Genomic DNA, 25,471 nt, shown 5'->3' on the forward strand with positions numbered 1-25,471 from the left:
AAGTATGCAATAGTTGGGCCTGCAATCAAGTAGCGGCTTAACACTATCAGGTGAATATCGCTAATGCACATGGGGCGTGCGGTCGATCATTTTGAGGCTCAGAAACCGCAGCACCCTTTCTTGCGACATTTGCCCCATTCTAAACCTAAGACCGCAACCTTGCACCTTAAACGACTTGAGTATATTGGCCTTTGTAGAAGAACAAATCATCATCAGCGTATCTAAAGATTTATCCCCCAGCCAATGCAAGGTCTTGGCAATCATTCTGTCCACTTGGCTTAGGAAGGTATCACACAGTACAGGGCAAACTTTGAACCAATATATACACCGGATTTTCAGACATATATCGCGCAGTCATAATGCACAAACATGCTCTTCAAATAAAAGAACGTTACTCCTAAAAACTGCGCTGTTGCAATTCCACAGCTGTTTCTAAAAGCAGTCTCGTTATTATGTTCGCTATACGCATTTGCATATTTGTGATGAGGTCTTGTGCGGGTTCGAATAAAATAAATCTTCCGCATTGACGCTAACAACGAAACAATCCACTCGATTATCAGCCCTTAGATACTAAACCACCCTCTAAAAGATCTTCCAGACGCAAAGTAAAAAGATACTGTTGCAGATAACTCTAGAGTAAATTTTGCCACAATATTGTCTGAAAGAATCGCTCTAAATGGCTCATTTAACTCGTGAGATTCCCCCGAAAATAAATATGTCATAGACACCTTCCCTAAAGTCTTTTAAAACATGCACCAGCTTAATTAGGTTCATTTCGCCTAGCAGACGCACAGCCTCTCGTATGACCTTCCTGTATATTTAGTCACCCGCCTACATTTCTTGTCCCCGGCATCTAACGCTATTTCTTTGTGCAAGCGCTCAGAAAGAAGACGAAACACCCCTCCCTGACCGACAGTGCAACCATGAAACTTTTTGAGACTATGAGCCTATCAGACCACGAGACTATGACTTACTCGATTAACTTTGAATGACTTGTGTGTTGGCGATAATCGCCTAGGATCGTTAAGCCGCTACTCGATTACTGACCTAACCATTCCAATATTGTTAAAGATGGCATTGCGGTGTCCGACCCGAGGTCAGACATGAAGAAGTCATGCTCTTAGCTGGCAGGTGTAATAATGTACGATTAAGAGAGCACGAGGGGTCTTTAAAAACAGGTACAGGTTCAAACTTGGTTTAACTTAAGGCGTGTGAAGATTGCGGCCCATATTTTTCTGCTGCGAAAATTTTCGCTGTTCATCCTTTACAGATTAGAGGTGACATCTCTTAGGGTAGACATATCGTGCGACTACGCAACGAATGTGTCAGCGAGGTGTCTGTCGCGTTGGCAAGTAGTGAATTAGGCTGTTTTGATGAGAGCGGTTTTCGAAGCCGTTCATGAATTTTGATTTTCTGTATGCTTTCAGGTAATTGTGCGTTCTGCGGTGTTCCGTGGCGCGGCTGCATAACCTGTGTTTCCATCGATAATCTTCAGTTCCTAGTCAGTGCTTGTCGTGTCTACTTCATGCCCTTGCCTTTCAAGCTGCTTAATTTAGAATCGTATATCCTACAGATTATCGGCTCACCTGTATCGAAAGTTTATTCGTATTTATCATCGGTACTCACTAATAACTAGAATGGTTGGTGATCCGCCAAGCAGTTGTCTTGCCCATTGCCTCTTGCCATGGCGCAAAAAAGGTCTTGCCGACGTCTGGGTACGAGCGGTAGACATTGTTTAGCTCCTCCTCAGAGGTAAAATAAGTCGGGTAACCAACGTGGAGTTCCATTGTATGGACCTTGTACATCGCCGTCGTCTTGGTGGCATTGTCTAACCAAGTGGCGCTGTCGATCTCCTCCATTATGGACTTCCGAATGTGGTCCGTCATGTCTCGTGCCGCTGTCACCGTGCTCTGCGGCACCTCTTTAAACAGGTACCAAGAGAGAAGAGGAACCTCCATTGCTCGCTTGACAGCAAGCAGGCAAGCTGATTTGGTGAATTCCATCGGGTAAATGGAGGCGGCTAATTTCCGAGAAGTGAGCGGCATTAGGTTACGAATCAGCTCCCATGCGGCAAGGAGGTTTAGTTGTCGCCCCAAGTAGACGTGCAGTTGGTCGATGTAGGTCAGAGCGGACAACGCCACCTGCACCAGACGCAAGGTTGAAAGAGTTATCTCGCCTAACCATGTACGGTTGATGTAAAATCGTAATTCGGCCGTATGCTGCGAAAAGCACTTCTGTGCTTCATTTAAGCTATAGCACACGCAGCATACTCCGCATTCATGCTTGCGCCACTGCTGACCGTTCTAACGACCGTGGTGAGGGCTGGTTGCTATGCGCAATAATCGCATCGCATGGTTCGAAAGCATAGTCCCGCAAACGGGACGCTTCTCGAAGGTTAGAATCACGCCATTAACTCCGCTAACCTTTGCCTGCAATCACACCATAAAAAGCAATGTAAACGGCGGTGACTTGCCACGGACACTGAAGGGTGTCGTATTCGGAATCTGACAACAATATCTCGGAAACTGACAAGATTGTATGAATTTCTCGGGTAAGTTTTTCCCTAGGCGTGATGAAACTTGCCTTCCAACAAATAGGTTACATATTATTTTCAAAGTCGGGAACCGTATTTATTGTTATATTGTTACGTGCTTAGCACGCACGGGGGGTTATTCACAGAGGGGATCGGTCGGAGCAGGATGGAAGCAGGAAGCCTACCAGCGTACCTCAGCTCTTTTTCTTCCTTTCTCTCTGCTGGTCCTTCATCTTCTGCTTCTTCCGTCGAGGCTCTGTGCAAGCACGTGACATTTTCGCCACATTTTCGCTGCAGTTTTCGCCACTCCACGCCATATCATCCCCAAACGAACGGTGTGGTAGAACGCACTAATCGGAAGCTCACCACCATGCTTGCTATGTACGTCGCTGCAGATCATAAGGACTGGGATGGCGTCCTCCCGTTCATTACTCATGCATACAACACAGCGCAACATGAGACAACTGGCTACAGCCCCTTTTACCTGCTCTATGCCCGGTCGCCTCGCTGTGGCCTTGACACCATTCTACCATTTTTCATCCAGGACGAACCTTCTCTTGCGACCACACTCTGCAGAGCTGGAGAAGCTCGCCAGCTTGCCCGCGTTCGAATTTTATCTTCGCAAGAGCGTTCCAAGAACCGCTACGACGTCCAACACCAAGAAGTTTCTTATGTTCCTGGTGACATTGTGTGGTTGTGGACCCCTCTACGCAAGCGTGGTCTGTGTCAGAAACTGCTATCCCACTACACTGGACCGTTTGTTGTGTTGGAGTGCATTAGTGACGTTAATTACGTTATATCGCGACTAACTGCTAGTGGTCGACGGTCACGCCAGTCTCAGGTGGTGCATGTAGCCCGCCTCAAGCGATTCCATCCCAGACGGTCTATTTAACTCGCCCGACGGGCTTCGTCTGCGAGGAGGGAAATGTCACGTGCTTGCACAGAGCCTCGACGGAAGAAGCAGAAGATGAAGGACCAGCAGAGAGAAAGGAAGAAAAAGAGCTGAGGGACGCTGGTAGGCTTCCTGCTTCCATCCTGCTCCGACCGATCCCCTCTGTGAATAACCCCCCGTGCGTGCTAAGCACGTAACAATATATCTAGACCGTGGCCTCGTATGCCCACGTTCACACGCATACGCAAAGGCAAACATGGCAATGGGGCTTCAGCGTGCGACATATTAGCGGCCTGACAGATCGAGCCAAGGTGTTCACATCCAAAAAAAAATTATTCAAGTACTCTCGCAATCAGTTGGTGCATTTCTTATAAATATTCATCCAGCGGAACTGGCTTAGGTGCGATAGAAAATTAGCGTCATCGATGAACAGCCGCTGCCTAGTGCCGTCAATTAGAGCCCCTCTATATGCAAATACGCTACTACCGCTACCTGCCTTCGAGACAACTTTCCTTAAAATTCCACAAAACAGCGCAAAGCATGAAGTGGCGAACAAACTTTAGAAAATATTGGTATTAAGTTCATCTACAGCGTCTTGCACTTTTTCCTCTAATTTTTGCATCCACTACTACTGAGTCCATAGACTAAATTCGATACCGCTAACGCCGATAGAACTTCACAGAAACGGTTAGCCACACAGAATGAGCTGAGAAGTTTCCGCGTAATTTTATCACTCGCGGAAAGCAAGCAGGCACCTTTGAAGCCTGCCCAAAATTAGGGAAATAAACAAAAACCGAGCGCAGCTCTTCACCGGCTCCGTAAAGCTTGTCGTCATGAGAAGGGCGGTATAATCTCGTAATTCCGTCTCAATTCCTTTTTTTTATTTTTCTGAAGCGACGTCATATGTCTGGGATTACTAGGTTGGAGACGTTGATCAACAGTGAACCTGGGGCGTGTCGTCACACAAAAGCCATAAAAATTTACAATGGAAACAAAATGGAATATTCTACTCGTATTCTATTAGTCCAGGAGCCGCTCACAGTAAGAAAATAGTTGTCACTCGTGGCGTTCGTCTGGTCGCATTGGCTCCTTCCTTGGGTACGTGTCTATTCATACCACGTTTTCTTTGAGTCAAAGTGGTATACTAAAGAGAACTCTATCAATATATTGTTGTTAATGAAAGAGAATTCTGTGGGTATGCCTTTCTATTTTGACGTCTGACCGGCAGCAAAACACGAATTTACCGCCGGTAAAAAGGATTGAAAGATCTTCACTTGTGGGATATACAGATATCCCTCGCCTGCCCGCGCCGAGTCACGAGACGAGAGCGCATGCCGCAGGGAATGGGGAGAGGAGGGCACCCGGCAACTCTCCTCACTCTCAGCTCGGACGTGACGTCACGCCTACGCTCTGGCGTCTTAGGAACGGGGTGAACGACCCCTCTTGGTTGCAACCGGTTGCTCAAGGGGGGTGCAATGTCATAGGGGTTTAAGGAGAGCTCACTCGGGAACAAGGGGCTGTCTAGTCTCCCCTCTCGCCGTGGTGACTGCCCGATTGCCCCGCCGACCCCGTCTCCTGCCCGCGCCTCCCTGGATTATTCAACGCCGGTCGACGACGACCTGGTAAGCTGCTGAACCATATACTATCGGATAGAACATTCTTCCGCAGTGTGCTTTGCCTTGCGCTAGGTTAATAAACGGTTTCCTAGCGTACTCTGTTCGTTGCCTACTTCGTCCGAACCCGCCGTGGCTGTGACTCTGCGCCACGGGTTGGGGACACGAGAACGCCCGCGCATAGCTGGCACGGAAGCGCGCCTTCCCGGCCGGCTGCTCGCGGGTGACCCCATATCTTGGCACCCGAACGTGGGGCGAACTAGGCATTGAGCAGTGTACTTTGTTGGAGCGAACGACTGTCGACGCGCTAACAAAGAATGGCAGCTGATAGGCCTGACTTCCAGTCTTTGTTCATGCTGTCAGAGCTAGCGGCACAGAGCCAGGGCTCCCTACTTGACTTGCCTATGGAAGGCGTAAATCTTGAGTGTTCCACGCGGAATAGCTGAGTTGCATTGCCGGGCGCGTCGGCAGGACTTAGGCCTGGTACGGAGGGCACCACATCGGGCACCCCGCCGCTCCGTGGTGCGAACAATAGGGCACCTACGCCTCATTGTTCGACGCCATCAGCGGCTGCGCCCAACTCCGGGGGCGTTAGTCCGCAGTCATCCGAGGTGCTCTTGCAGAACGCGATGCAAGTTGTGCAGAGCTTAGCGGGTATGTTGCAAAACAATTTGCAAGCCCCGGCACAGGCACCCCGTCTTAGGATAGACATACCTACCTACACGGGGTACCATGACAGAACAGGGGCTAATGAGTACCTCGACCGTCTGCTGCGTTATCAGCAAGCGACAGGAATCGCAGACGCCGAACTGCTCGCGCGTGTTGTGCCTGTTTCTTTGACGGAGCAAGCGGCCCGCTGGTACCGACTAACCGGTAACCGAGCGAGGACAATGGAGGAGTATAGCGCAAGCTTCCGCGACGAATTCCTCCCCGCAAACTACGAGTGGCGTTTGAGGCGGGAGCTGGAACTCCGCACCCAGCACCCTGACGAGTCTTTGTTAGAGTACGTCCGAGCGATGGACGAACTGTATCGCCTCGCTGACCCTCGCGCCACAAACATGGAGAAAGTTGAGCGTGTCACACGACAAGCGCACCCGACTTTCGCGGCCTACCTGAGAGGAGGCAGGTTTAGAGACCTGGACGAGCTAGCAGCTGAGGCGAAGCGCATTCAGGGAGACATCCTCTCTGCGCGAGCGTATCGGCCGCCGCCACCTGCATCGCAGTCACTTGAGCCGCGCTGCGCGTGGAATGGCAGCTCAGCGCGTAGTCCGTCTAGAGCTGAAGCTACAGCACAATTTGCTGACGAGCGTGTCCCGAGGGGTTGGGAATTGTCCGACCGCGCTTTGGACCCCTTCAGCTACGCGCAGCGAACAGCACACGCTGCCGCAGAGCGGAACACCTGTAGCCGAGATCGCGAGGACGACACGCGGCCGCACGAGCGGCCCCCACCGTCCGCACCGCGAGATCGAGATCGAAACGACCGACCGGAACGTGGCGACCAGCGCCTAGCAGGTGGTGTTGGCCTAGCCCGTCGGAGCCCGAGCAACCGCTGCTACAGGTGTGACCAACCGGGGCACATCGCCCGCGACTGTGGCCGCCTCCCCACCCGTGACCAAACACAGTCGGGAAACGGCAACAGCCGCCGGTGATCGACCTGCGATCCCGCGCGGCTTACACAGAGAATCCCGGTTTATTAGCGCCTTTGGCATGTCGCGTAGGAAGTTCTGTTGACTTGCCAGCGCCGTTCATCGAGCTAACGATAGCTCGAAAGAAATTCACCGCGTTACTCGACACAGGGGCAAGCGCTTCTTTGTTCGGTGACGAAGTGCTAAACCATCTCCGCCAGAACAAAATCCGGTTGAGAGAGTGCGATACCACTTTTCGCCTCGCGAGCGGCACAGCGCAATCCAGCGGTGCAGCTAGGATAGTGGTTCGCTGGAAAAGACGCGTGCGGCGACAACGCCTCGTTCATCTTCCCTGTTTATCCGTTCCTGTAATTCTTGGGCGAGACTTCCTAGCCAAGACAGGCATTGTGATAGACATAGCCAGCGGAGGCTATCGAGAGCGCACCACCGGCGCCTTGAAGCTTTTTGCAAAAGCGCCCGCGCCCTCGCAGTCAATTACGGCTCCGAACGCGGAGCTAGCGGGGAGTGACCGTGGAAAATCACCCCCGCCGGCCCGGAAACAAGCATGCGAGCGGACAGTCGCCGCTGAAAGAGGGCCCACAGAGAATGTTGTCGCGGTAGAAAGCTGTTCTACCGTGCCAGTGAGGGCAATGCACCCTTTGTTGTCGGAGGTGAACAGCGTATCGGAAAGGGAGAAGGCACGTTTGTCATCTCTCCTCTACGAATTCAACGCGACATTCACAGACCGGCCTGGCCTCACTACACTAGTAAGGCACAGAATAGACACGGGTGATGCATTGCCTTGGAAGTGCAATCCTAGACCAATCAGCTTGGCTAAGAGAAAAGCACTGGACGGCGCCTTAGACGAACTTATCGATACTGGCGTTGTGGAGAGGTCTAACAGCCCTTGGGGCTTCCCGGTGGTCTTAGTCCCAAAGAAAGACGATACATATCGGCTTTGCGTGGACTACCGCAGACTGAATGAGGTTACGAGAAAGGATGCGTACCCTCTACCAACCATTTCTTCCCTAGTGTCCAACCTAGGTGGGGCGAAGTACTTTACTACGCTCGATGCTAGCCGCGGATACTTTCAGGTTGAAATGGATGAGCGTGATAAGGAGAAGACTGCTTTCACTTGTCACAGAGGTCTTTTCCAATTCAAGAGAATGTCTTTTGGCTTGGTAGGAGCACCCGCTACTTATCAGCGCCTAATGGACCGTGTTCTGGGAGATGCGAAGTGGCACCACGCGCTCGCATACCTAGACGACATCGTGGTGTACTCGAAAACGTTCGAGGAACACCTGCGCCACTTGAGGGACATCCTAGAGAGGCTGAGGTCCGCGGGAATCACTTTGAACCCGAAGAAGGCGCAGATCGCCGCGACCCGAATAACACTGTTGGGGTTCACGATCGACAAAGGCCGCATTCTGCCGTGCGAGGATAAACTCGAGGCTTTGCTTAAGTTTCCGTCGCCGTCAGATCTAGCTGGTCTCAGACGCTTCCTGGGAATGGCGAACTTTTATCGCCAGTTCATCCCAGATTGCGCAGCGCTGCAGGCACCTTTGACAAAGCTTTTGAAGAAGGGAGAGCGCTGGAGTTGGGGTCCCGAGCAAGAGGCTGCACTGCGCAACCTCGTTAAGGTGCTCGCGGACACGGCTGAGTTGCAGCTACCCGACCTAAACAGGGAGTTTGTGATTCAAACCGACGCAAGCGACCTGGGCTTAGGAGCAGTGTTGCTTCAGGAGCATGAAGGCGTCCTCCGACCGGTAGCATTCGCGAGCCGTTCACTGACGCCGGCAGGGAGGAACTACTCGGTGACAGAGAAGGAATGTCTCGCGATAGTTTTTGCTCTGCGGAAGTTCGACTACTACGTCGACGGGGTGGCATTTGTGATCGAGACGGATCACATGGCGCTCACCTGGCTGAGACGCCTCAGCGAGCCGAGCGGCCGCCTGGCGCGTTGGGCCCTGTTGCTGCAGCGCTACGACTTTACCGTGCGCTACCGCATAGGGAAGAACAACGCCGTGGCTGACGCACTCTCGCGAGCGCCTGTCCAGAGCGCGGAAGGTCACGCGACCGACCGCCCGACAGAGGGAGAGAGTGTGGGATTGTCGCCAGCCGTAGCCGATGTAAGGGACACGGACCGACCGTTGACCCCAGGCGAGAGCGTGAACCACGTGGACTACGCGAGTTCCGTGGGGATCGCGTTCAGCAGAAAGGAGTTGCTCGAAGCTCAGCAGATGGATTCATTTTGTCGAAAAGTGTTCGACGGGCTCAGGGAGCCGGGCGGCCGGGCCGCCGCGCACACGGGGACAGCTGGTTTTGCTGTCGGTGCGGAGCGCTTGGAAACAGCTGGTAGTGCTGTGAGCGCGCTGGATTCCTATCTGCTGGATTCCGACGGCGTCCTGCTGAGGTATATCCCATCCGAGAACGACACAAGTGAGGCGTTCAAGGTGGTGATACCGCGGGTGTTGAGAGCGGCACTGTTACGCTACTTTCACGACTCGTGCATCGCTGGGCATGCAAGCGGCCCCAAGACTTACATTAAGTTGTGTCGCTTTGCTACCTGGCTTAGCATGAAAAGGGACGTAACACGCTACGCCCGCTCATGTCATGTGTGCCAAAGCGTGAAGCCCCGGGGTGGACGACCGCCCGGCCTCATGCAGCCGATTAACAGCCAGACTCCCTGGCAAATCGCGGCGTGTGACGTCATGGGACCGTATCCCACGACACCAAGCAGGAACAAGTTCTTGCTGGTGGTCACGGATCACTTCAGCAAGTGGGTTGAACTTTTCCCCCTTAGAAAGCTGACGGCACGAGTGATCATGGAGAAGCTGATGGACGTATTCACCAGGTTCGGTTTCCCAGAGCAGCTGATAACGGACAACGCGTCCTACTTCACTGCGAAGGTGTTCGTAGATTCGTGCGCTGCACTCGGCATTAAGCACAAGAAAACGACCACCTATCATGCTCAGTCGAACCCCACGGAACGAGTCAACCGCAACATTAAGCACATGCTTGTCGCGTACTCTGAGAGGCACAAAGATTGGGACTCCTATCTGCCGGAGATCGCGTTCGCTTTGCGTTCGACCGTTAACCGCTCGACTGGGTATGCGCCGTCTTCTCTCAATCTGGGTAGAGAGCTGCTAAATCCGATGGACCGGGTTCTAACGGACAGCAGGAAGACGCCAGTCGCTTCGTCAGCACGAGCTGAATACGCGACGCAGCTGCGCGCTAAGATGACGGAGGCCTTACGCAAGGCTCGCCGCAACCTGAGCACCGCTAGAGCGCAGCAGAAAGCACAGTACGACCGCTCGCACCGGGATGTTCACTACGAAGTGGCGATCTGGTGCTTCGGCGCGAACACGTTCTGAGCGATGCTAGCAGACAGTTCGCGGCCTCGTTGGCGCCGAAATGGATCGGGCCGTTTCGCGTGCGAGAGAAGCTTTCCTCGCTCGTTTACAGGCTCGAGGACTTGCGGTCGAAACCGACAGGCGGACCGGTGCACGTATGCGACCTGAAACGTTACGTGCAGCGAGATGAGTGGGTTCAGGACACAGCCCGACCCGCGCCGCAGTCGGAGAACGAGCGCTGCGATCAGCCGGCGAACTCCGCGTCCCGCTATAACTTGCGCCGTAGGCAGAAATAAAATCTGCCTGCGCGGACTAGAGCGAGGGCGCAGGCCGACAAGCAGTCTCGTTAAATGCATGAACGTACGGGCCGCTCATGCCGATCAATGTTACGTAAGACTTACTTGCGTTAACCCTCATGACTCTCGTGAGGGCCGAACAGCTACGTAGCACGCGCTGCGGGACTTGGTTACTTCTGTGTTGACCTTTTCAGCGCAGATGGAAAAGAAGCAGGGCGCATCAGAACGACATCGTTCGCAACTACCACCAACTAGAACCATCTAGAGCCACCATCCAGCTTCGGCAACGCGCCGCGCCCATGGCCCGCCGCTACGCAGAGCCCGCGACCTGAAGCCGCCACCCTGCCGCCACCTGGGCACCCCTGCTACCTGCCACGCCGCATCGGAGCCAACCGCCTGCCTACCGACTGTACGCCTCTGCACCCGCCTACCCAAGAGCAAGCTGGCAAAACGAAGTCAGAGCAGCCGTGGCCTCATTACCACCTCAACCCTGGGCCCTGGCCAGCTGATCAAGTATGCCAGGGCGGCCCAACCGCGGCCTCTAACATGAAAGCGCCGCGGCCCTCGCCTCTGAAGCCACCTGACCCGGTCTCTCAGAGCGACGCAGCCACAGACCTGGCCTCCAAGCAATCGAAGCCGGGGCCAAGGAGGCGGTCGACCATATTCACCGGAGCGGCGCAGCCGCGCGTACTCGGAAGACGGCAACCGGCAGCAAGTTGCCTTTCAACGTCATCATCTCGCGGGTGGTCAAGCCTTCGGACCAGCTGATCGGTGCGGGCGTGGCGCGGACATCAACAAGTGTACCAGCGGGAGCCGAAGAACTTCGATCCCTGGATGGCGGAGAAGATTAAGTAACGTTGCGCCCGCTTCTCTGTCCGGGAGGCTTCTTAAGGAGGGGAGGATGTGGGATATACAGATATCCCTCGCCTGCCCGCGCCGAGTCACGAGACGAGAGCGCATGCCGCAGGGAATGGGGAGAGGAGGGCACCCGGCAACTCTCCTCACTCTCAGCTCGGACGTGACGTCACGCCTACGCTCTGGCGTCTTAGGAACGGGGTGAACGACCCCTCTTGGTTGCAACCGGTTGCTCAAGGGGGGTGCAATGTCATAGGGGTTTAAGGAGAGCTCACGCGGGAACAAGGGGCTGTCTAGTCTCCCCTCTCGCCGTGGTGACTGCCCGATTGCCCCGCCGACCCCGTCTCCTGCCCGCGCCTCCCTGGATTATTCAACGCCGGTCGACGACGACCTGGTAAGCTGCTGAACCATATACTATCGGATAGAACATTCTTCCGCAGTGTGCTTTGCCTTGCGCTAGGGTAATAAACGGTTTCCTAGCGTACTCTGTTCGTTGCCTACTTCGTCCGAACCCGCCGTGGCTGTGACTGCGCCACGGGTTGGGGACACGAGAACGCCCGCGCATAGCTGGCACGGAAGCGCGCCTTCCCGGCCGGCTGCTCGCGGGTGACCCCATACACTTCAGTCGTTTGAAACTCGTGACGTCATTACCGAAACAGACGGGAAATTAATGGCGGTGTAGCACAGCCTCTGAGATCAGCGCCCAAAGCGCCATCGCATGCATTTGACTTGCGAAATCGATCGCTAATGGCGACACCTGTGCTTGGTTTTTTAATCTTTTCTATCTTATAAGAGCTCCGTTCTCGCTGAAAGTGGATTCTTCGTGCTTACAATAGCGCACCCTACGGACACAGGCCAACTTATATTTTTCCTCCCTGTCCCTCTCACACAAACTTTGGGGACATTCTACACACATTACAAATACACCCAGCGATCAACTTCATCCGCTGAGAGAAACAAGCCTGTTTGGGCAGATATGGCGACGCGTTCCTCACCTGAATTTCGTCCTCGGCGCCATAAACACCGCCAGAGTGGGTGGAGATTAGGGACGCCCAACGGGGCGGCTGTATGTTGTGTGTCAGGACATCCAGATTTTTCACGCGTGATGATGCAGCGAAGTGGAATAAGTTCACAGACCGGTCGAAGAAGTAGACGGCCATGGCCGTGATTTCGGCGCGGGTGATGTTCTCCGCAATGTGACGCGCCTCATCCGAAGAAACTTTCAGCCCAAAGGCGGCCATGTGAACAAGGTAGAAATCGTCCAGCAGCGTGTACACGCCTCGCTGGCTCATCCAGCGCACCTGAGAGCTGCTCACCGCCAGCACCAGGACACGTTTTCGGCCAGAGAGCTTATTGTCGTCCAGGGAAAGTTCCAGAATGATGGCGATGTTGTATTTGAAGGAGAGCATGATGATCTTGTCAAGGACATCTGCGTCTGCGTAGGTGCGCAAACCCAGGCCTACAGACTCCACGAACTTCCGTAGTTCCTCGGTTTCGTCCACGTGACCTGCGGCGCAGTTCTGGTATAGGGCGGCTGCCTTCTGCGCAGCACTTTGGTCCCGTGCTGGACGTGACGAGGCGGCGTCCAGTGTTCGGGTTAGCGCCTGGTACATCTCGTAATCCAGCTGCCCAAGAAATTGGCCCCACGGGTGCTTGTAGTTCCCGCACACGTGTGTGTAAAAGTCTTGGCACGGGTCTACCTCCGGCTTTATAATGGCTTTGAATATTTTCACCGCGCTGGCGCACTGGCTGTTCTTGCAAATGGGTCCCGGAGGCAAAGTCGAGGCGAGGGCGCCCTGCCAATCCCTGGGAACCAGCAGGAGCCAGAAGACGCCAAGCGCAGCCGTGAGGACTACAATCGCCACCACTACAGCAAAGCACGCGCTGTAGTGCTTGGAGTCGTCGCTTCGACTTTCCTCCGTGATGCAGTCTGTTGACATTCTGGATTCACCTGCGCAGGAAAGGCAGTGGTCGATTTCCTATTACTTTGAGAACGCACAGATTTGATCAAAGCACATCGATTTCAGCAAAACTCCAATAAACCTGATTCTTGTATCCCAGTAGATTTTATTCAAATCAGGTTACGCCGACGTCGAAGTCAAAATAAGTTTTGTCGGAAGCTTTGTTTCCCTGTGGGCAAAGCTGCAGATAATTCAAGAAAATTATCGGAGATCTTGTGCAGACATCCAGCGCAGTGTTTCCAGTGAAGCGCAAGGTAGCCGACGTACGGAAGTTTATCATGGAGAACATCGAGTATGCTTTAAAGAATGGAGATCGCCTAAAAGCATTCAAGAGCAAGCTAGGCATAGGTAAAAACCAGATCTATGCACTAAGAGACAAAGAGGCGAATGTCATTAGCAATATGGATGAGATACATAAAGCAGCTGTAGAGTTCTACACAAATATATACACTACCCAATGTAAACGGAACGTTAATGAGAGCAGCAGTAGAGCACAGGAATGGGAAATCCAGCCAGTAAAGAAAGGGGAATTAAATAAAGCCTAAGGAGCAACGCAAATGTGGAAAGCAGCTGGTGAGGATCAGGTAGCAGCAGATCTCTTAAACGATGGACGGGGTATTGTGCTAAAACAACTAGCCATCCTCTATACGCAATGCCTTATGACCTTGAGCACACCAGAAGCTTGAAAAAACGCTAGCATTACCTTACTTCACAGTAAAGGAGACGTCAGGGACTTGAAAAATTACATTCCGAACAGCTTACTCTCTATCGCCTACGAGGTATTAACCAGGTAACCGCAAATAAAATAAGGACAGCCTTAGACTTGGAATAGCCAAATGATTAGGCAGGATTTCGTAAACAGTACAGGACAGTATACCATATTCGCAATATCAAGCAGGTGATAGGGAAGTGCACACTATAACCAACCCCTATATATAGCGTTCGTTGATTAGGAGAAAGCATTTGACTCAGCTGAAACCTCAGCAGCCAAGGGGCATTGCGGAATAAGGCTGTAGAAGAGTATTATGTAAAAATACTGCACACGACTGCATGGCTACCATAGTATTTAATAAAGTCCGAAATAAAATTCCAATAAGTTAGGGTGTCAGGCCCGGAGACCCGATCTCGCCAATGCTGTTCACCGCCTATTTACAGGAGGTGTTCCGACGCCTGCATTGGGACCAGTTGGGTATAAGAGTTAATAAAGAATACCTAAGTAATTAGTGATTCACTGCTGGCATTGCCTCGCTCGATCACTCAGGAGACAAGCTGCAAAGCATGGTCAATGAGTCAGATAGGAAAGAGCTGAACGGTAGTTCTTAAAATCAACATGCAGAAAACCAAAGTAATGTAGGAAAAGACCTTTATTCGACCATAATTTATACCAACATAGCATAGTGGGCGAGTTGGTATTGCATCTTTAAGGAACGAAAGAGCGCAACTAAAACGAAGGACCAAGAAAAAGAGAGACACGAACACGCGCTGACTTACAACTGACTGTTTTAATCGGAAAACCACATATAAATATAAACCACATATCTCCAATCGCTGCGTCACAGGCTCACGTCGTCATCGCAAACCACTATCATAAAAAGAAAGGAATAACCATTGGCGAAAGGTAAGCACCTACAGGCTCCCACGCTTTTCCAACAGATATATCTCGCGCTTAGACAAGGCTATCGAAGTGCTGCTCACACATGAGTCACCTTCTGTGCAGATATGTTACGCCTCTACGCCATAAAGAACAACTGGCCATGTTACGCCATAAAGAACAACTGGTACGGGAAGTAGTAGAGGCGTATCATATCTGCACAGAAGGTGACTCATGTGTGAGCAGCACTTCGATAGCCTTGTCTAAGCGCGAGATATATCTGTTGGAAAAGCGTGGGAGCCTGTAGGTGCCTACCTTTCGACAATGGTTTTTCCTTTCTTTTTATGTTAGTGGTTTGCGATGACGACGTGAGCCTGTGACGCAGCGATTAGAGATATGTGGTTTATATTTATATGTGGTTTTCCGATTAAAACAGTCAGTTGTAAGTCAGCGCGTGTTCGTGTCTCTCTTTTTCTTGGTCCTTCGTTTTAGTTGCGCTGTTTCGTTCCTTAAAGACATAATTTATACGCCGAGCATGTCGACCCCTGGGCGACAAGAAGTCGCTGTTCTTACTCCCCTTCAGCGCTAAGCCCGTCGAGCCAGGTGATGATGGATAGAGAGGGTGGGGAGTAGGAACCTGACAGCTGAGCAGCCGGGATATCGAAGAGGCCATGTGCCAGGTCCGCATAGATACAGGGGCAGTTGGGATAGGAAGGGTCCGATCGATAGCGAAAGAGAAAGAGGCGGGACGGGGTGATGACTGCATTCATTTGGATGTGCCGAAGAAGGAGAGACTCCGGAACCGTGAGTGATGGATAAGGGGGAGGGTAAAGGCGTTTGTCGAGGCGGAGCTCGAGGTAGACATCTCTTATCGTGCGGCGACTGGTGTCTCCCACTGTCCTCTGAAGGCTTGGGCCAGGGGATCGACGGTGCCCGGAAAAGTGTGTCGAGGGCGAGCTAATGGGCCAGCTCATTGCTGTCAATCCCTGAATGCCCAGGGACCAAGTGGAGGAAAACGGTGGAAGGCTGCAGTGCGGAGACCGCTCGTTCCACCTCCTGTTGGAGAGAAGGGGTCAGGGCCCGCTTCGGTATGTGGTGTATAGAGACTTGTGAGTCTGAATAGATTGTGTACTCTTGGAGAGAGCGAAGGAGGGCAAATGACTGGAGCGCATGCGCAATGACGAGGACCTCGAGGGACAATAGGCATGGAGAGTGCAGATACGGCCCGCTGGTGTGGGTTTCAGGAGCTGGGAGGTGGGCGAATGAGATTAAGAAGTTTGCGGGGATAAGATGGCCACAACTGGCAAAGGACAGATAATTGGAGAGGCATGAAAGAGGCCTTTGCCCTGGACTGGGCATACTCAGGTTGATGATGATGACGATGGTTATCCTACCGCTGCTATAGAGATTCACATTGATGCCAGTGGCGTCGGCCTTGGGCGCTGCTTGTCCAGATTCACACTGGCGCCGGAAGCGTTTTTGCGTATGCGAGTCGCAGATTACCGACGACCGACAGCAACTCCACTGCAACTGAAGTGTAATATTTGGCTGTTGGCTTTGCTGTCCACAAGTTTCGCTCTTACGCTATGGTCATCCGATTAGGATGAGCGAGACCGACCATCATCCCTATGCTATCTCATAGGATGGCGCGAACCGTCTGGTCGTTTCGCGAGTTGGGCTCTACGCCTGCAGGAGTACTTTTCTCTCGCCTACAAAACTGGTCGGCGCCACAGCGATGGCGACCGCTTATTGTGCCGTCCGTTACCACCTACATCCAGCGGGGAGAAAGACTTCGATGGGTGTCTCGTTTTGTTCTCCTCACCGTTCCCAAATAGAGGCCTTTCGGCGCAAGCAACAAAACGACCTTGCATTGAAACCTTTCCTTCCTGCGGCCCGAACGGGAGCACGGTATACAACATTCATCGTTCAAGACCGAATCCTGTACAAAAACTATCCGATCGATGGTGCCTCCATGCTTCTCATTGTCCCAGAAAATCTCTCGCAATGATGTGCTACACATCATGCACGACGACATCAGGTTGGGCCACCAGGGCTTCGCCCGTACACTGCAGAGACATCGTCAGAGCTTCAATTGTCCAAACCTATATAGGAGAACGTCGCAAGCTGTGACCAATGTCAACATCTAAAACCTCGCATAGCTCCTGCTGCAGGCCTTCCACAGCCGGGCAAGCCACCATCGACACCTTTTGACAAAGCTGGTGTTGACCTTCTTGGCCCCTTTCCGAATTCTTCAGAAGGACGCAGCTGCGTTATAGTCTGTGTAGATTTGACGCGATAAGTGGAAACTTGAGCGCTTGTGTCAACGATGGCGCCTTTTATTCTGCACTCTACTATTCTTCGCGATGGTGCGCCCCGTGTTATCATCAGCGACCGTGGAAGGCAGTTTACTTTTGTCTTCGTAGCACAAGCTACCTCTACTGTGCGGCTGAAGCTACAGCCACTTCATATCTTACCGCAACCAGACCAACGGTCTTACAGAGCGCACAAACCGCACCTTCACCAATATGCTGTATATGTACGTTGCATCGGATTAGCAAAACTGGGATGCCGTGTTACCATTCGTGACCTGCGCATACAACACCACGAACCATGATGCCACCCGTTATTTCCCTTCGGCCTGCTCTGCGGCAGGATGCCGCGCTCTATTCTGGACACCATCTTCCCCTTCTCGCTTCATAAAGACATTTCCACCTGTCAATTATGTGCGCTGAAGCTCCACGACTGTTCCGCTTGCGCAATTTTTGTTCTCAACTCCCGGTACCCGCCTCTTCCTGGCATTCTGGCACCCTCCTCTTTTCTCTTTGGCGCTCTTTGAATATGACTGTACTATATTTCCTCGTATTCTTCAAACTTTTTCATTTGCTACTTACACCTCTTCTTTTTTTCCCTCCATGATATTCTGTTACTACTGCCTCCTTTGTTTGGGACATGCCTTCAGGAAGTGTCCTTCTATCTATTCCTCATTCTATGCATGTGTAATTGTATTAGCAATTTTTTTTACCCATACGAGGCGCATCCGTACAGCATAAATACTGCGATAAGTCACAAAGCTAGTCATGTTGTACTTCCCCCTCTCGTCCGGTCTGCAGTGCTCCGCCAGTGCCTGGCCGCCATGAAGCATGCTTTAGAAAGGTCTGTGATGGGACAGCCTTCCGTCAAATGCGAGGTACGATCCCTTGTACTGTAAGGGGGGCGGGGGGGGGGGGTATTTGGAGGAGCTTCTGAACGGTAGCAGTGTCAACAGAAATCCGAGATCAGCCATCCCAGCCAGGAGCGTGCACCAGGCGATGACCATACGGCCCACGCGTGTAGCCTTCTTCGTTTTTACAATATTCCTTTCTGCTCGCAAGTTTCGGGCCACCAGCGAACATTACGGCCCCTGAGCGTAGTGATTTTGGCGATTTACCACTGTTTCGTGGGCTTGCTTTGTTCTTGTGGCGACGTCGAACTTAATCCTGGACCTGGCACTGAAACTATGTTTGCACAAATTCTGGCTGAACTGAATGTCCTAAAGCAAACCACGCAGTCAGTACATCAACAACTTGGCGAAACAAATAACAGGACAGCTGCTATCGAAGGAAAACTGGACGGATTGACTTCTACTGTTACATCTTATTCACAGAGAGTCGACGAAATGCAAAAAACTGTGGAAACTTTGCTTCGTAAGGTTGACGACTTAGCAGACAGAAGCAGGAGAAATAATCTAATTGTCTACGGAGTGCCAGAAAATAATGAAGAGCAGCACCAGGACTTAGACGCAATTGTGTCTGAAAAAATTCTCAACGACATACTGAAGGTACCTAATGTAGCTATCGAGAGAATTCACACACTTGGAAGACCTGCTGAAAAGAAATGCCGCCCACTAATCTTTAAACTGTTGAAAGAAGGGACAAGGGAAGGATCCTTCAAAATTGCAGCAAGCTAAACAACACGAAATACATCATCTCGGAAGACTTTTCGCCACGGGTTCAATCGATACGTAAGAAGCTTTGGGACATCGCCCATCAGAAAAAAGGAAATGGTGCGAAGGTGGGGCTCTTTTTTAACAAAATAAAGATCAACGGAAAACTGTTCCGATGGGATGAAACTCTCGAGGTAAGAGTGCCCGTAAATGATCCCTGACCAGTCTGTTCGGACGCTCGCAAATATCACAGACATGCGCAGACTCTGATGTTACCCAGCCAATGCCTCAAAGTCCGCCCCACTGCGGGCTCTTTTTCTTTGTTCAACATTAATGCCAGAAGCATATGGAATAAATGCGATGACTTAGAAGGTCTTCTTATCACACACGACGCAGACATCACAATCATAACCGATACTTGGTTTACGAAGCTATTCCTGATTCAGAAGTAATACCCAACACTCATGAGATAGTACGGCACGACCGTAGCAGAAGGGGAGGGGGCGTAGCCATAGCTATAAAAAAGGGACTAGATTACACAGTTATTCCTAATAATACAGGCATCGAAATGGTTTGGATATTGCTTCGGTTTAACAATTCGAACATTTTTATTGGTTCTGTGTATAGACCCTCGGATGCAGACGTCTCGGTTCTAGAACGACTGCACGAATTTTAGAACATGGTAAAAAATATGCTTATGTAATGATGTGTGGCGACTTTAATTTACCAAAAATCAACTGGGAACTTCTGCGTACTGTAGCCTCATGTCAACATTCTGATATTTTGCTTGATATCGCCTTTGCATTTAATTTAAAGCAGGTCGTGCAGGGGCCGACATGTACTGCATCAGGTTCGAGCTCCCTTCTAGACCTTGTGTTTATTACCGATACTATTGAAGAACTTGGCATCTTTGTTGATATCATACCAGGCATTTCTGCTGTACTCTTCAAAAGTAACATGATGCGACCGCCTGTCCGTGAGTTAAGAAAACCATTCCTTGACTTCAACAATGCCCTAGACGAAAGTATCTTAGATTTATTGGAACAAGACTACGTTGAATTCGTTGAGAAACACGCGGCTGGTCTCGTGAAAATTAATGACCTATGGGTGCACTTCAAGTCTATTGTACACAAATGTATCACAAGATACGTGCCGACTAAACTTAGAAAAATGAATCGCAGTAGTCCCTGGATTACTCGCGAACTGCTCCAGTTCAAGCGTCGTATCAAGCGTCTAGGAACCAAGCGATTTAAAACAGGGCACATTTCCCTACAGTCACTTCGCACAGAGTTCCGCATGAAAATTAAACAGTCTAAGTACACTTTTTTAAACGTTTCAATGCATAACTTTCTCACCGCAGACCCACACAAATTTTGAATACACTTAACAAAGAAGAAGGATACAGTTAGTAAAATTCGTTTGAATTACAAAGAAAGTAAGCATTCTTACGACACTGCATCAGCTTTCAATAATTACTTTTCTTCAGTGTTTTCTACTGACAGTAGGCAAGAGCCTGAATTTAGATCCACGTGCCTTATCTTACCAGACCTACAAATATCTGTCGAAGAAGTTTTTGCAGCTCTACTCAGTTTAGACAAAAAGAAGTCTCCTGGGCCCGATGGCATTCCAAATGCGTTTCTCTCCCGCTACACAGAATGGTGTGCGAAATATCTTGTCACCATTTACAATGAAAGTCTTTTAAATTCAGAAGTTCCGGCTGACTGGAAGACTGCAAAGGTCATCCCTATCCACAAATCGGGTGACAAACTTTGTGTAAACAACTACAGGCCAGTTTCACTCCTGTGCACCTCGGGTAAGGTTATGGAGCATTTCATTTTCAAGCACTATTTCTTTTCTAGAAAGCAGTGACTTCTTTTCTAGTAACCAGCATGGGTTTCGGCGTGGCCTGTCTACCGTAACGCAACAAATTCACACAACCAATGAACTTTTGGCATGCATTGATCAGGGTGGGCAAGCAGATGTAATATTTCTCGACTTTGCGAAGGCCTTTGATCGCGTTTCGCACCGTAATAAAACTCAAACATCTATTAAAAAATCAGCGTCTTGTTCAATGGCTCGATTCCTACCTCTCTGAACGGCACCAGTACGTCCAGATCTCAGGTTCCAATTCTATGCCAGCTCCAGTTCTCTCAGGAGTACCCCAGGGCTCCGTTCTCGGCCCACTGTTGTTCGTTATTTACTTAAACGACTTAAACTTCGACTCCCCTGTACGGTGCTGTTTTTTCGCATACGACTGCGTTGTATATCTGCCTATTCAAAATGCGGAGGATCACCATGTGCTGAATGACTACCTTTCAGAGGTCTCAAGGTGGTGCCTAGTCTGGCAAATGTCACTAAACACGTCTAAGTGCTCAAAAATGACATTTACGCGTAAAAAGTGCGCTCTTAATTACACATACACAATTAACGGTGAAGCTGTCTCCCCCGTAAATGAATACAAATATTTGGAGGTTGTATTCAATAGTAACTTGAGTTGGAGATCGCACATCGGGCATATAGTCTCCAAGGCGTTCAACAGGCTTTGGCTGTTAAGAATTCGTCTAGGGCACTGCACATCTAAAACTAAATTAGTAGCTTACACTGCACTCGTACGGCCATTACTGGAATACGCAGATGTGGTTTGGTATCCGCACACCCAAGTAGATGTACAGCGCATTGAAGGCGTTCAAAGGAAGGCGCTTAGATTTATCTACAACGCATATGGAAGGCACGTTTCGGTTACTAATGTACTGAGGCAATCTGAACTGCAGACACTTCAATCTCGTCGCAAGTTGCACGGTCTAAAGATGTTGCATGGAATTGTTAATAACTTAACAAACATTAATTTTGAGACCTACATGGCATACAACACTTTACGACCAACGCGCAATAAACACAATTTGACAATCATGGTGCCACGGCGCCGAACGAAAGCGTATGTTTTCTTTTTTTTCCAAGAACGATATTGGAATGGAACGGGCTTCCGTGTGACGTGGTCCGTTTGGCAGATCAGAAGACTTTTTTATTTGCTGTCATATCGTCATTTTAAGCGCAGTGTATTCATTCATGCTCTTTTGTTTGCTTTCTTTTGTATTTTAGGTAACCGAGTGCATTTAACCTTGCTCTTTGTCTTTCTATAAAATCCTGTGTGTTAGCTTTTGCTTCTTTATTCGCATGTTTACTTGCTTTGTTTTGTCGCGATGTACGATGCATCCTTGTACGGCTCCTGCCTTGGCCACCAAATGGAGGCTGGCAGTAATAAATAAATAAATAAATAAATAAATAAATAAATAAAATAAATTTACAGAAAGGTTTCTGTTGTTGATGGTGATACCATGAATCAACAATATGTGGAGAACACGAACCTGAAATTCTCGCAGGGCAGAACAGATGTTCATGACGCAAACGGCGCGGGAGGGGGTTGCTTGTCGCTTATGAGCTTCCTTGCAAAATCGACGATGAAATTCTTTCGATTAGGCGTGTGAGGATAAAGGAATTGCATGAAATCACTCCCGGACTGTCGATGGCCGTGAACCATGAAGCCGCAGCTGAAGAACTAAGGTTCAACAAGTTGTGGGCAAAGTGGATGCCAAAGATGCTCACCGACGAGCACAAAACGAAAAAGACGGGTTAGAAATTTTTCACGCTGTGTGCACAGGAATGAGACCAATTTCTGGACTCAGTAATGAACTCTAATAAAGCTTGTTGTTGGGATAGTTCGTGTATATTTTAAAAGGTGGGAAACAGCGCAAAAAACGTAGAGAGAAAGAAGATGACACGCACACATCCTGACCGACAACTGATGCATCAGCTATTAGTCAGCGTGTGCCCGTGTCACCCTCTTCCCGTCCACGTTTTTTAAACTGTTCCCCACCATTTAACTCAGCAATGACTTTTTGCCTTCATGGACAACAATTATGTTCTCTGCATACTGGAAATCTTAGAAGGCCTACTGCGGTTAATCCAAGACACACGAAGCGTATGCCTGACGCGTGGCGTACGCATGCCTCACGACAACGCTCGGTTCCACACGGCGCACGCCATCGCCTCGTTTTGCTCGAGAATCAAGAGAGACGTTTTTCAGCACCATCTCCAGAGCCCGGACATGGCCCCCACATATTTTCACTTGTTTCTTCACTTCAAGAAACGTCTCGCTCGGAAGCCGCTCGCCGATCACAACGAGTCGGCACAAAGAGTCATGACGTGGTTTACAGGGCAGTCCGGAGAATTCCATGAGCTCTCATCTAAACAGTCTGTCCCAGGTTGTTAGGATATTGGCGGTAAATGTGAGGATGTATAAAGGCAGTGATGTGATTAGTTCTGAGTTAAAGGTTTATGGAATAAAAGTTTTCAGTGGCTTGGTGGCCGTGGTGTCTTTACTCTGAACATGCCTCGTACATATTTTTTTTATTTTTTTTTTTTTAGCCGCCGCGGTGGCTCAGTGGCTATGGTGCTCGGCTGCTGACCCAAAAGACGCGGGTTCGATCCCGGCCGCGGCGGCTAGAATTTCTTTGGAGGAGAAATTCTAGAGGCCCGTGTACTGTGCGATGTCAGTGCACGTTAAAGAACCACAGGTGGTCGGAATTTCCGGAGCCCTCCACTACGGCGTCTCTCATAGCCTTAGTCGCTTTGGGACGTTAAACCCCATAAACCAAACCAAACCGTATATATTTTTTCTTCATTTTTTTCTTTATATGTCTACAATACTCATCACTTTCCTTAATGGCCGTAGTGTGCTTTCGTGTTTTTATCTTTTTGCTTTTGTTTACATGTGTGGCTACTTTAAAGACCGCCGCTCCTCTTATATTTAAGGATTCATTTTTAGTCTCTTTTGGACTGACGTCATCATGACGGCCGCATCGCACGAAAGCAGTAAGTGACCAATCGCGCAAATCACAAGACAGCGGGTCCCAACGTCCACGATAGCCTTCGCCACTAGCAGCACGCTGCGCTTAGCCATTACCTGCGATATGCACCGTCGACAAGCTCCGCTCACCAATGAGCCAATAGTCCGGTTTCTTCCCACGGGTGCTTGAAAGCCGCCGCTACGTCACCGAACATCACTGACCGATGCCGGAGGACCGAACGGATCCGAGATAGGAAATGGGCAAAAGCATCTTTATAGATTACTGCCCCGACTTTGCCCTGCCGTTCTGCACCGCATTTTTCGCTTAGTATTCTGGTATTCTTTTTGTCAGCCTTTGCAAACGACCACAGTTTCGTTTTTCTCTGGAATTATTACTATGAGTTTATTTGTCATTTCTGCTTTTTTTTCTCAGTTTTTTTTTTGTCTGAAGCCTTTCACTTTTTGGATTTTATATCTGAATTGGTTTAAGCCTGGCAGAGCAATGCTGAAGCAGGGGTGGCCACACTTTGATTTTTATATGTTTTTATAATCTGAGAACAAGAGTACAAGAAGTCATTGGGATGCTGTAGTTGCAGAAGAGTGGGCACCATTCATATTTTAAAGAACTGACTCTAAAGTTTGTTGCCCCCCTCTTAGCAGCTAAACATTTAGATGCTAAATGATAGAGCTAAGGCTAGAAGTCAGGTACTGAGCAAAACCGAAACTGAAATGATAACCAGAAATTACCTCAGTGAACGAATTGAAATATCTTCCGCCCTTCGGTAGCTCTGTCTGAAGTGGCACGAATAGGAGCGACCGTTGTAAACCGCTCATGAAAAATCATCACGAGCCACAGCCGGAACTGAGTTCTTTGGCCAGTCCGTGCAGCGGTGGCGCTCTAGAAAAGGGAGGGCCAGACATGGCATGATTTTGACGTGACAGTGATAGAGCAGGCGGACGAAGGAAAAGCCGTGCGCATTGCAACACTAATTCAGTATGAATCTAGAGGATAGTGACGTTACACGTTGAGCTGTGGAATGAAACTGCACAGAAAAGAAAATTTTAGTAATTTGTTAGGAATTGAGCCAATGATCCTTCAATTTCGAGTAGGATACGTTGCCTTCATACCACTGAGACACGTACGTTCGATGTGGATTGTGTCCTGTGGTGCATCACGTGATCAAGTATGCCTACTGAAATATGCTGATTAGTCTACGTAATCGTACGTACTACTTAAAAAAGACAGTAGCAAAAACCATTAACGATGTCTAGTGATACGCTTAAGAAGGACCTTAAATTTCCATCCAATTTTCGCACTTTCCCGACGCTGATGTCCATGAGCGTCCATTGATGTGCCATCTGCGTCCTCCAGACGTGATCCCCCTCCGAACTGTGTGTCCCACGAATCAACCTTTACGTCGGCTGTGCGACCGACGAGCGCCCTTCGCTCCACCAGCAACGCACACTGTCTTCCCGTCCCTTGCACAGCTCCGCTATCCCGCGGGTCCGCTATGAGGAAAGGAATAAGCTTAACGGAAAGGGGAGGTGACTGAACCAGCACTGAATACCGGTAGCCGAGCAATCTGAAGACTCAGCTCACAAAACCACTTCGAAGAAACCCCTGTCCTCGGAACCGAAGCCGTTTACCGAAAGAGTCCCACTAAAATCTTGGCACATTCAAACCACTCCAAACCTCCCCCTGAGTCTGCTCGGGACTTCGCACCGCAGCTCTCAAACGAAAATGCCAGCAGCCAACCCTGCACAGCCAGGCAGCGTGACTGCAAGTCGTAGGCGCCAAGTTGGCGCACCCCCCCCCCCCCCCACCTCCCATCCCTGTCGCACTATTCACTATCCCCCACTCGTTCTTTCCTCTCAACTGTGTACTGAAAGCTTCAAGCCACCGGCTCCCTGTCTGCCCTGGAGAAGAAGCCGAGCCGGTTCCGAAACGTGGGGGTTTTCGTATTAAAAACTTGTTTTTTGGGAT

General features: G+C 50.2%; 2 pseudogenes; one reads left to right on the forward strand and one right to left on the reverse strand.

The window, feature by feature from the left end:
* Positions 1 to 12,479: 12,479 nt before the first annotated feature.
* LOC149334406 (uncharacterized) lies at positions 12,480 to 13,107 on the reverse strand (annotated as a pseudogene).
* A 3,573-nt stretch (positions 13,108 to 16,680) lies between these two features.
* On the forward strand, positions 16,681 to 18,862 carry LOC149334407 (uncharacterized; annotated as a pseudogene).
* The last annotated feature ends 6,609 nt before the right edge of the window (positions 18,863 to 25,471 follow it).

The sequence above is a fragment of the Amblyomma mixtum genome, chromosome 8 (genome assembly GCF_055824585.1).
Source record: "Amblyomma mixtum isolate Tamu chromosome 8, ASM5582458v1, whole genome shotgun sequence".
Classification (NCBI taxonomy): domain Eukaryota; kingdom Metazoa; phylum Arthropoda; class Arachnida; order Ixodida; family Ixodidae; genus Amblyomma; species Amblyomma mixtum.